Genomic DNA, 12,597 nt, shown 5'->3' with positions numbered 1-12,597 from the left:
CCTCACGTTGTCTGAAAGTCAAATAAATAAATCCTTTTTTTTTCCTGCATAGCGGCTCTGGCGGTGTCTAGCAACAGCATGTCAGTGTCTCTGTCTATCTGTGGCATAACACCACATACAGGCCGGAACAGCTGTTGATTACTGATAAAGTCAAGGCTTATTTAGCAAACACAGAAACTGCATGAGGAGATTCAATTCCTCTAATACGTTCATCTGCACTCAACTCTTTAACACTTAGCTGCTGAGAGATAAAATTTTTAACTTGACAAACTTCAGAGAAATTGCCTTTTTTTATATTCCCAATATTTTGAATGGTTTCATCTTCCTTTACCAAAAGATCTGACGAGTTTAAGATGTTGTGACTCACAGGGTTATTATCAGTCTATATTCATAGATCTATTCATTGTGAAAGTGTTGAATGAAACATTTTATCAGTCTGCCTTGTATAGATGCTCACATGAAACACAGCGCAGCGAGTGCATTTACAGATTGAGGCAACGTGTATTTTTCACAGGCAGCAAGGCTGGCGCAGCTTGGAAACAGAGCTTTTAATGAAGGTGTAAGAGTGTTTGTACCTCTTAAAAATGACTGGAAAAGACTTTCCAGTTTAAGCTGGTAAGATTTGCTGTATGCAAAGCCACAGTAATATCAAAATAAACTTACATTTAGCAAAAGTATTTTTCCAAGGCGTTATACTGTTACATTTTTAAACTGTTTATGTTCCCTTGGGAGAGATGATTCAGTAATATGGAGCATCTAAATTATCGAGCTGTCTAGCTGCTCGATCATTCCTTGAATGTTGACCAAAACAAAAGCTAGAATCAGCGTTTTCAAGCCCTGGTCCAAAGAACCCACTGCCCTGCACGTTTTAAATGTTCTCCTGCATAACACACCTGATTTAAATAGATGAGTCATTAACTTCTGCTAAACTTAATGACTCACTAAGGAGGACATTCAATCATTTGAGGCATGTTGGAGAAAGTAAACATCTAAAACATGCACTGTAATCAATGTGTCTCAAAGGCTAGGACTGATAAGCATTGCTAAATAAAGAATAAACAAGGTTTATATTTGGTACAGTTTCCTGTGTGTCCTAGTTAGTGTTGGGTTGCCTGTGGTTGACATGAGGTTTCTTTACATTTCTAAAATTTTGACAATACTGCTGTTAAACAAAGAGCTTTAAATGTATTGTTCTGCTCCTGTAACACACACTGATAAACTAAGGTTATCTAATGACTTTCCCATCTTGAAATTAAAACTTCATTGGTATTTCTTTATTTTAGAGACATAGGTAAGACACAACCATTGTCCTATGAGTCAGTACGTCTGTATCAACTCTCTTCAGTGTTAATATAGAGGTGGAAGACACCCCTTTACGTCGGTCTAAGCATAAATCATGACATCAAAAAGTAAGAACATGGATGTTCTAAAGCAGAAACTTGATGAGGTCTTCTTGAGAGCATCATCAATAAAGTGCATTTCTTTTACAAAAGCATGAGTATTTCCGAACTACTACACTACAAATGATGAGGTCTTTTCTTTCATTATAGTGGTGGCTGCATGTCTGGGTTCTGGTCCTGATTAAGAAGCCTGGTATTAGTAGTGATAGTTTATCCATCATGTGTTGCCAGTGAACACCTATTGGACTTGGCCAGAGATTTTGAAGGATTGTTTACCCTAGCCACATATACAGGCTAAAACCCCATCATGCCGGTAGTGCTCCAAGTATTTTATCGTTAATGCACCGCAGCTGCTACATCAATGCCAATAATCTCTTCATGCAGCTAAAACATTCAATCCACACTCTCCAAAAAACATGTGCCGTGGTCAGAGCCACAGCACATAAAGAGCAGTAAGCAATGTGCTCCTGTAGACTAGGACTGCCGGTGGGGGAAGAGCACATACACCTCAATATTGCACATATTGATTGGGCTGGTTGTTAAAATCCTGGAAAGTATTTTTAAGCAACATTTTAATTTTGACATATTTATCATTCTGCAATACAGAAGCAATTGCATCGTCTTTTGTGATGAGAAGTGATAAGAAAAAAGTGCAAATATGCCTCACAGTGTTTTCAGAGCCTTCGTGTAATTAGCTCAGATCAGTAACACCAACTGTAGTAGAGCCATACACTACAGCTGATATTAGAAAATGATGTAATATTGATATTGTTGTGATATTGTTGAATATTCCAATGATATATCAATTGCAGTAAAGATAAATTTTCTCAGCACCCTAATCTTCAACATTAGGCACTCTGATCCATTTCAGGTGTGGGTTTCTACTACATTTAGAGTCCAACCAAGAAGCTGAGTATTACATTACCATGCAAAGTGTGAACACATGACACATAGAATACAGAAGCCAACAAATATTGCATTTCAAGGTTATTTGTAATATAAATGTTGCATTTCAAATAATCATTCGTTAATATGACAGGGACGGAGATTGTAATGACAATGTATTTGCAATATATCATACTGCTCTAGTATGGATACAGAGTGCCTGCCACTGTAAAATTACTGCGTGAAAACAGCATGATTAGACGTGCACATTGCTTGGTACAGAAAAGCCCTTCCCCTCTATCCTGGAACGATGCTGATAAGCTGGTAAAAATATTTTAGCCATTTTCCTCCTCCACACTACAACTATAAATTTAAGAGGTTTCTGTACGCTCACCATAGGTTTCAGAGGAATTCTGAAGCTTCTAGGTAAGACGTAATACCTGTGTTGGTAGCATTGTTACCGGATGTGGTTAGATGTGTTTATATTTTCCTTATAGTTCTGGTTCCCACTTGTTAATGTTTTTTAGTTAGTCTTATTGTTTACTTGCTTCAGTTCATTTAGATGTTTTCTGTTACCTCCCTGCACTTCCTGCTCATTTGTGTAACTCAGTCCTTCCTTCCAGTCTCCTTTCCACCAACTGCTTCTGAATCTCTCTCTGATAAGCCTCCTCAGTTTATTGGTCCATACTCCACTTCCCTCCGTATTTAAACTCTGGTTTTCATTGTTTGCCACTGGTTCCTCCTGATAACTACCCTGCTTGCTACCCGTCGGTTTCCTAGTGCGTTTTTCCTGCCCAGATCTATGTTACCTGCCTGCTCACCACCGTGCTTTGTAAGTTTTGGTTTAGGATTCATTATTGAAACAATTTTCAACTCACCTTTATGCTTTTCTATAATTTGTTTAGATTTATTATATTTTCTGAAATTTTATTTACCTTAACGAATTTAAACATGTATTTGGCTGCTGTAATCAGTGCGTCTCCATTTTTGTTAAGACCTCATACCTCTTAAACTGAGTTGTGACGGTATCAGCTTAGGTAGAGCAATATATATTTTTTTCTTGATATGCAACCTAATACCACTCTTCCATACACACAACAAATAATACGAATTGCTAAATTTTATGATTCTTAGTTGAATCCTAATAAGTTCCTGAATTCCTAACTGATTCATATTTCATTCTTGCAATTTATGAGCCATCTGGAATTTGTAGCAAACGTTTTGAGCTGTTCAAAATATTTGTGCTGAACTCTCGAATCCAAGAAATTCGTTAACTGAAATAGGAATTTGTTTATTCTTAGGCATCATAACTGATTTCCAATTAATTCATAGGTTCATTCCTATGTATTCTTAACTTGATATGTGATTTATTAAGCATTGTCTTGACCACTCAGGGCCATCATACCCCCTTAAACTGCCCAAATCTCCAAATATGAAATAGGGAAAATAATTAATAAAAAAAAAAGTAAAAACAAAAACCTAAACATAAAAAAAAATTTAATTACAAATATAAAACTAAGTAAAATTAAGTTTTTATTATATTTTATGTCCAAAAACAATCACTTCACCTGAAATATTTTAACTTCTAAATGTCATGTTATCGTCCAGTTTAGATGCAGTCAGCATATTGTTATCTTTTCCTAACATTAATGCAATATTCTTAAGAGACTCTTGTAAACCGTACTGAATATTCGTGCGAATCAAGCAAGAATCTCTCAATTTTATCTTTATCTATGGTAACTGTGTCGTAACTGAATGTTAGGGCATCACAAATAGGACCAGAAAATTAGCTAAATTCCAAGAATCCTCACGAATCCTTAAAAAAAGGAGGAGGTTTTTGGTCTAGTTCAACAATATAACTTTTTTTGAAAGCAAAATCACTGGCGTTGTCTACTTCCAAAACTATTTTAACTTAAGTACCAGTCAAAAATTGTTTTATCTCTTTTCACTTCAGCAGATATCAAGATCAAATTCTTTGAAATGCTTCTCTGTTAAACTGTAAAAATAAGCTAAAATGCGCTCAAGGTCACGTCAAAAACACACATGATTCTATGGGGCTCCTATCGGTTGTTACACCTGATCGAACTGTCGGGTTACCCTTGACAGTGGCACTTGGTCCTCCGTTAAGTTATTTTATCAACCGCTGACAGTTGCTATACTGTATCCTCTTATCTCAGTTTCTTTTTCCACTCTGTATGTGTATGAGCATGTGCAAACACTGAGATGTGGGTGTCAGAGTCACAGGTGGTGTGAGTGTGTCTGGATTTGCCAACAGCCTCAGTATTGTGAGTAGGTGTGCACCTGACAGGGAAAACACATTAAGCTGATGCTGTCATCTCTCTTCTCAACTTTATTCCTCTGCCAAAAAAAAAAAAAAGGAAACAGTACCCACCTGCGCCAGTTGCCATCGCTCAGGTCTGTCCCTTTGTCTCAGCAGAGAGAGAAAGAGGATGTGAAGAACAATAATAAAGGGGAAGAAAAACGTCTTTTGATGCCCTGCAACACAAACACAAACATCACGAGAGATTTCACAAAAGAAGATGGTCAATCCAAGTTTCAATTCTGCTGCACTTGTTAGATGTTTTGTATTTATTCTGTCAAACCTGTATTGTAATTGTAAAGCATTAGTACCAGGATTACGTCCAGGCCAAGCTGTTTATGCTGCACTCCGCAGATGGGTATAAAATTAAATGTGGAAAAAAAGAAGATTGCACCTCCCTTGCATGCCAAGACAATGCAAGTTTTCATTTTTCTGGCCACAGAAATTCAACACGGGAAGTCTGACTTGTAAATGATGGCCTTTAAAAACAGAACAAGCGTTTACCACAGCGACACTAAAGCAAGCTAAGTGAGTAATCCCTTTCAACTATTTGTTTTAATAGAGTCAGCTGGCATTGCACATCTTTGTAGACATCAGCAAACATTACATGAGCAAAGTCATCAGTCCATGTGAGAACAAACTGTGCATTTTATTCATAATATCTGCAAATGCTGCAGTTCTCAGTAGGAGCTTTGTTCATGCCTGCTCTGTGTCTTTCACATTTCGAGCAGGATGCATTTCTTTACATGAACGTTTCATGAAATATGTGCAGTTATATTTTACTCCTCTTTAAGTCCATACAGTAATTTCAACCCTTGATCTTGTTAGCATTTTGCTATCTTACAACCACAAGCTTAAGTGTGCCTAATTGTAATTATACTTCAAAACGTTTTACAAATAAAAATTTGAAAAGTGTGGTTTGCATTTGAAAAGTCCAGTCCAAGTCCGACCCTTAATTAAACTCTGAAACTGTGGCAAGGCTTCCATATTGGTCCAAATGGACAAAGGTATGCCACTGTGAAGCTGAACCAGTCTCTTTAAGCAAAGATTCCCTGCTTGTAAGGAGAAGATTTTGGTCTCTTTGCACTTCATTCGTTGAGAAAACAAACCCATGTGTCACTCAAGACAAAGCCACTAATTGACTTTCGATGGGTATTGTTTCCATGGTGCCAGCACACAATGTCAACAGGCAATGCTAATAGAAGCACAACTCAAACCGATTGTGCCTCCTTCACATATTCAAAAGAAAAATCCGAAATGATGAGATAAAAATCAAAAAACGTCTCACTTGAGGAAAAACAAATCCTCAAAATTATTAAGATTCATCACCACGCAGATAAGAAGATTCAAAGATAGAAAATAGAAGCCCAACTGAATAAATAAAATGTTTGAACAGATGGAAATTGGGTTTTCTCATGTGAGCAGTGAAGATACTGTAGTTGGATGTAGTAAAACTATTTCCAAATGCTACAAAGTTCCCACCCTTAAATACATAAATTACAACTGCTGCTGTGAATAAAACCCCAAAGACCCATTTTAGTGTATACATTTTGAATCATTTTGGAATGCTTTTCCATTTTGGAAAACAAAAAATCCTGTTATTTTAAAGAATAAAACTATTAGAAATACTAGTAGGCTGTGAAACTCTAAATACTCATTTTTATACATTTGTAAAAACCAAAGACAAACGGTCTAGGATAGGTTTATTTGTAGTTTCTATTACATGGTAATAGTACAACACCACAGGATTTTTCAATCATTGTTTTTTGTCATTTTTAATGGCCCCATGTGGCCCCCCATTGCCTGCTGGTAGGCAAGTCTCCCCCAGTCTCAAGTCTTTTGAAGCCTCTAACAGGCTTTCCTCTACTGTATTTAATTCCATCCATCTTCATCACTCAGGCTGATGTGACTCTAATTTTCTAGCAGTGTTTCACAAGTGGGTCAGAAAGTTCAATTTGCTCTGCTATGACCAGAGCACCTTCTTCCATATGACTACCATATTTCCTACATGACTTGTGGCAAACTTTATAGGGACCGCATATGGTTATCATTAAACAATGACTTTCTTTTTGCCACATCTCCAATAAGGCCATATTTTTTTAAATGGATGTTTAATAACTTTTCTGTTGATAGATTCTTCCAGCAGAGTTGTGGATGTCTGCAGCTCTTCCAGAGTTGCAATGGACCTCTTGGCTGCTTTTGAGATAATGGTTTCCTTCCCTGGTCTGTCAGTTCAGTTGGATGGGCGTGTCTTGGTAGGTTTGCAGTTAAGGCCACATCCTTCTCATTTTCAGGTAAATAAAAATAAAATTACTCTTGAACAAGGATCTTACTGAGATATTGTTTCATAATCTCACCCAAATCAATAAATAAAGATGAAGTAGCAACACTTTAGCAATTACATCAAAGAGTGCATCTTCCCAAATAACCGTATCTCAGGTCTTTCTGAAATCAATGTATTTCTTTAGCTTGCAACTGCATAAATACATTTTGGCAGCGAAAAATGCTTTCCTTTCTTTTTGTTTTATCCTTAATGGCTTATTTACAAAAAGCCAGCCAGATATTCCCATCACTGCAGATATTTAGTTTTATTGCTTGCCTACATCCTACATGAAATCTTATTACAGTGTACTATCACAGCAAATCTGTTTTATTTCTGCCATGAATATTTAAGCTGGAATGAACAGTTTTTAATATACTCTATATCAAATAGTTTGTTTTATGGTTTAAAAATGTTTGAAGACATTAAAACAAATCTTTTAAATCACATTTAACTCACTGTTACCCTGACACTGATTGCATTAACAAAAACATTGCTGCATTTTGTTCTTGTTTTTGGCAGCTTGGCTCCAACATGTTCAAGGATTCAGCTACCTCTAAAGGACACAATGCAACCGTCTCACCCCTGTAATTCAAGCTCGTCTTCTGGTTGTGTGTGTTCTTGATGAAAAGATCTGGTTGGGCCAACTCGCTCCCCGGTGGGCAGACCTGAAAGGGGAAGAGAATAGAGGTGCAGATGAGAGACTGAAGCAAGAAGAAAAAAGGTTAATTGGTTTTGTTGACCATCTGTCTATGAAAGACAACGTGGTTAACAATGACACACTTAAGCCTTAACAGAAAGGACTTGGATCTAAAGGCAGTGATTGGCTGTGACCAGTATAGTCACCCTTTCCTTTTATTAGAACAAGTTCATAAAAGGAGAAAATGAAGTACTGAGTTTCTGCACTTTTGTGCAGTTATAGCATTTTTGGTTCTGTCAAACGTTTTTTTTACTGTCGTTTCATTTTTTTTATGTTCCATAGATATAAAAGAGAAATGGCTAAAAGCTGTATTCAGCCATTAGAAAGACATTGTGACATTAATTCCCTCACAGGCCAGTTTTATAATTCAATTCAATTCAATTCAGTTTTATTTATATAGCGCCAATTCACAACACGTCGTCTCAAGGCACTTCACAACAGTCAGGTACATACATTTCAATTAATCCTAACCATTGAACAGTGCAGTCAGATTCAGTTATTTATTCAAATTGGATAAAAAGTTTTTCTATCTAAGGAAACCCAGCAGATTGCATCCAGTCAGTGACTTGCAGCATTCCCTCCTCCCGGATGAGCATGTAGAGACAGTGGACAGTCACTGGCGTTGACTTTGCAGCAATCCCTCATACTGAGCATGCATGTAGCGACAGTGGAGAAGAAAAACTCCCTTTTAACAGAAAGAAACCTCCAGCAGAACCAGGCTCAGTGTGAGCGGCCATCTGCCACGACTGACTGGGGGTTTGAGAGAACAGAGCAGAGACACAAAAATAACACAGAAGCACTGATCCAGGAGTACTTTCTATGGGAAGGAAAAGTAAATGTTAATGGATGTAGCTCCTTTAGTCGTTTCACCTAGAAAGAAAGAACAGATAAACTCTGAGCCAGTTTTCAAGGTTAGAGTCTGAAAGAGAGCACATAGAGTTAGTCACAGTAGAAGCTCAGTCAATCGCCATGTCTAGGAGAGAGAAAGGGTTAAACACTAAAAGACAGGGCTATGTGGATCATCAGTAGAGGGTGAGTATTAAATTGTTGCCAGCAGAAGCTCGGACGACTCCCCTCTCCAGAAAGGTGTCACAGGTAGACACAGAGCCAGGCCAGATGTAGCTTCTAGGAAGAGAATAGAGAGAACAAGGTTAAAAGCTGAAATAACAGCAAATAATGCAAAATTGGAGAGTAGTGTGAGAATGTAGCGAAGAGGGTGAAAGTGGTCGTTATGTCCTCCAGCAGCCTAAGTCTATAGCAGCATAACTACACAGATAGTTTCAGTTCAGATTATTTAGTTAAACGGCGCTTGTTTACAACAATGTCGTCTCAAGACAGCTCACAAAGGGTCCCACTGATGGTCATTGTTATACTAAAAACCACAAGGATTGGGATACCTCTCTCTGTCAGACTGATTATAACCATTGGAAAAGAGAAGGGGTCATACAGGTAGCAGAAATGGAAGGTGTGCTTGCACCTCAACCATAACTGAGCCGGTTTAGGCTAAACCTGACTCCCCCTTACTCCAACCAACAGGGAGGGAGGAAGGCTCCCTCCCTGATAAACTAAGCCACTCTAACTATAAGCTTTATCAAAAAGGGAAGTTTTAAGCCTAGCCTTAAAAGTAGACAGGGTGTCTGCCTCACGGACTAAAGCTGGGAGCTGGTTCCACAGGAAAGGAGCCTGATAACTAAAGGATCTGCCTCCCATTCTACTTCTAGAGACTCTAGGAACCACCAGTAAACCTGCAGTCTGAGAACAAAGTGCCCTGTTAGGAACATATGGAACCATCAGATCTCTGATGTATGATGGAGTTGGGTCATTAAGGGCTTTATATGTGAGGAGGAGAATTTTAAATTCTATTCTAAATTTAACAGGGAGCCAATGAAGGGAAGCTAAAATAGGAGAAATATGATCTCTCTTTTTAATTTTCATCAGAACTCTTTGAATCAGCTGAAGGCTTTTAACTAAATTTTGTGGACATCCTGATAGTAAAGAATTACAATAGTCCAGCCTTGAAGTAACAAATGCATGGACTAGTTTTTCAGCGTCACTCCTGGATAAGTAAAGCTGAGTATCATCAGCGTAACAGTGAAAATTTATCCCATGCTGCCTGATAATTTGACCTATTGGAAGCATATATATAGTAAATTGGCCCAAGTACTGAACCCTGTGGTACTCCACAATTAACCCTGGAGTTTAAAGATGATTTATCATTTACATGAACAAACTGGAATCTGTCAGACAGATAAGATTTAAACCAGCCTAGCGCTGTTCCCCTGATCCCTACAGCATATTCCAGCCTTTCTAAGAGAATATTATGGTCGACTGTATCAAATGCAGCACTGAGATCTAACAGAACCAGAACAGACATAAGTCCATTATCTGAGGCCATAAGAATATAATTAGTGACTTTCAGCAGAGCTGTTTCAGTGCTAATGAGCTCTGAAACCTGACTGAAACTCTTCAAACAGGTCATTGCTGTATAAATGCTCACACATTTGATTAGCAACTATTTTCTCAAGAATTTTAGATAAGAATGGAAGATTGGATATAGGTCTGTAATTTTTCAAGTCTTCTCGATCAAGTGAAGGTTTCTTAAGTAAAGGTTTAATTACAGCTAACTTAAAAGCCTGTGGTACATATCTATTTACTAAAGATAGATTAATCATATCTAAAATGGGGCTGGTAATCAGAGGGAACACTTCCTTAAATAATTTGGTTGGGATTGGGTCTAACATACAAGTTGAAGGTTTAGATGAAGCTAATATTTCTGATAACTCAGGAAGCTTCACAGGATCAAAACAGTCCAAACACAAATCAGGTTCTGCAGTTATTTCCAATGTTGTCTCACTTGCTGAGGATGAAGTAATCATCTTCGGAAGTCAAAGATTTTCTTTTTAATAGAATCAATTTTATTTAAGAAGAATCCCATAATGTCATGGCTGCTAAGAGCTAAGGGAATGGATGGCTCAACAGAGCTATGACTCTGTGTAAGTTTAGCAAATGTACTAAAGAGAAACCTAGGATTATTCTTGTTCTCTTCTATTAATGATGAGAAATAAGCTCTTCTAGCTTGGCGAAGTGTCTTTTTATACAACAGTAGGCTGTTTTTCCAGATTAAGTAGGAATCCTCTAGGTGTGTAGAGCGCCATTTTCTCTCCAATTTTCTAACATTGTGCTTTAAAGTACACAGCTCTGAATTAAAGCAAGGAGCTAGCCTCCTATGAATGATTACCTTCTTTTTCAAGGGGGCTGCATTGTCTAATGCATCACGCAATGATGAAGAAACACTATGAACAAAATAATCAATTTATGAAGGGGCAGAAACAGAATTATTGCCCTCCACTGTGCTTTTCAGTGATAATGAGGAAATTAAAAGTGGAACAGATTCTTTAAAGGTTGTTACACCATCGCCTGATAATGAACTACTATAATGTAATTTTCTTTTAGGTGTGGAGTACTCGGTTAAATTAAACTCAAAGGTTATTAAGACATGGTCAGACAGGACAAGGTTATGAGAGAATATTGTTATGTCTTTACACTCAATGCCATAGGTCAGCACAAGGTCCAGAGAATGAAGACAAAGGTGGGTAGGTTTGTTAATGTTTTGAGCAAAGCCAATTGAGTCTAAGATAGCCTAAATATAGCGTTTAATGCTATCACTTTCAGCGTCGACATGAATGTTAAAATCCCCCACTATAATAACTTTATCTGTATTTAACACTAAATCAGATAAAAGGTCTCCAAACTGATCTACAAATTGAGAATAAGGGCCTGGTGGACGGTACAAAACAACAAACAGAAGTGGTTTTAGTGCTTTGCAATTGGGATGAGGAAAACTAAGGATTAAATATTCAAAAATGTTGTAGCTATTGATTGGTCTGGGACTAATCAACAAATCCGACTGAAAGATGGTTGCTACTCCTCCGCCTCGCCCAGTACTTCGAGGAATGTGAAAATTCAAATAATTAGTAGGAGTTGACTCATTTATAGTAACATAATCGTCTTGCTGCAGCAAGTATACAGTTGAGGTCATAGGTTTACATACTTTGGCACTTTCAATTCTATGGCAATTTTTCCAGGTAATATAAATGATATTTGAAAAACTTTTTTCTCATGGCTAGTGGCTAGGTTAAGCCATTTTTTAATAAAATAAGTGATGCTCTTTTTAAAAATCACAACAGAAGCAACAAATATGACCCTAATCAAATGTTTAATTAACCTGGCGACACACAAGCTGATACACATGCATAATAATGACTACTGAAGGTAACCATCCTCACTTGTGAGCTGCTGCTGACAGATTTCTGCATGTTTCATCCTGTGCTGTACTGACCATTGGAAAGCAAGCAAATTATCTGCAGGATCTGCAGGAAAAGGTAGTTGAACTTTACCAAGAAGGAAATAAATATAAAACCACATCCAGGGTATTAAAAATGCCAATCAGAAATGTTCAAACAAATAAATTGAAGATTAGGGTTTCTGTTAAACTAAGCCAAGGTCAGGTAGAAAAAAAAATCTGCCACAAATGTCTAAAAATAGTACAGGATACAAAGAAAACCCCTAAAATAACTTATACTGACATACAGGACTTTGATAAAGTGGCGTGGTTGTTTCAAGATGCATAAGAGGATACCTAAAGAAAAAAAAATGGCTTCCATGGTCGAGTCACCAGAAATAATCCATTACTATTTCAATGACACAAATCAGCTCACTTAAAATTCTCCAAAACAGCACAGAAACAAGCCTGGAAACCTCTGTAACAAAGTTATTTGGTAAAATGAAAACAACCATAAACATTACATTTGGAGAGGAGTCAATGAGGCCCATGATGAAAAGTACACCGTTCCAGCTAGCTGTGAAACACAAGGGTGGGCTGATGGTGTTTTGGGGATGTGTGAACTACAAAGGCACAGCGAACTTGGCCATGAATGATGACAATATGAATGCAGCATGTTATCAAAAAATG

At 37.5% G+C, this 12,597-nt stretch overlaps 1 long non-coding RNA gene across 5 annotated transcripts in view; it reads right to left on the bottom strand.

Moving 5' to 3' along the window:
- LOC124875993 overlaps positions 1-12,597 on the bottom strand; it is a 113,007-nt gene that overhangs the window by 13,876 nt on the left and 86,534 nt on the right. For all 5 annotated transcript variants that reach the window (XR_007040181.1, XR_007040182.1, XR_007040183.1 and 2 more), the window contains 2 exons: positions 7,509-7,593; positions 4,678-4,781 (listed from right to left, as the gene is read on the bottom strand). This is a non-coding gene — a long non-coding RNA (uncharacterized LOC124875993). The remainder of the gene's footprint in view (positions 1-4,677; positions 4,782-7,508; positions 7,594-12,597) is intronic.

This window comes from Girardinichthys multiradiatus, chromosome 11 (assembly GCF_021462225.1).
Source record: "Girardinichthys multiradiatus isolate DD_20200921_A chromosome 11, DD_fGirMul_XY1, whole genome shotgun sequence".
NCBI classification, from domain to species: domain Eukaryota; kingdom Metazoa; phylum Chordata; class Actinopteri; order Cyprinodontiformes; family Goodeidae; genus Girardinichthys; species Girardinichthys multiradiatus.
Note: the sequence above shows the minus strand (reverse complement) of the source record. Positions and strands in the feature narration are given on the sequence as shown.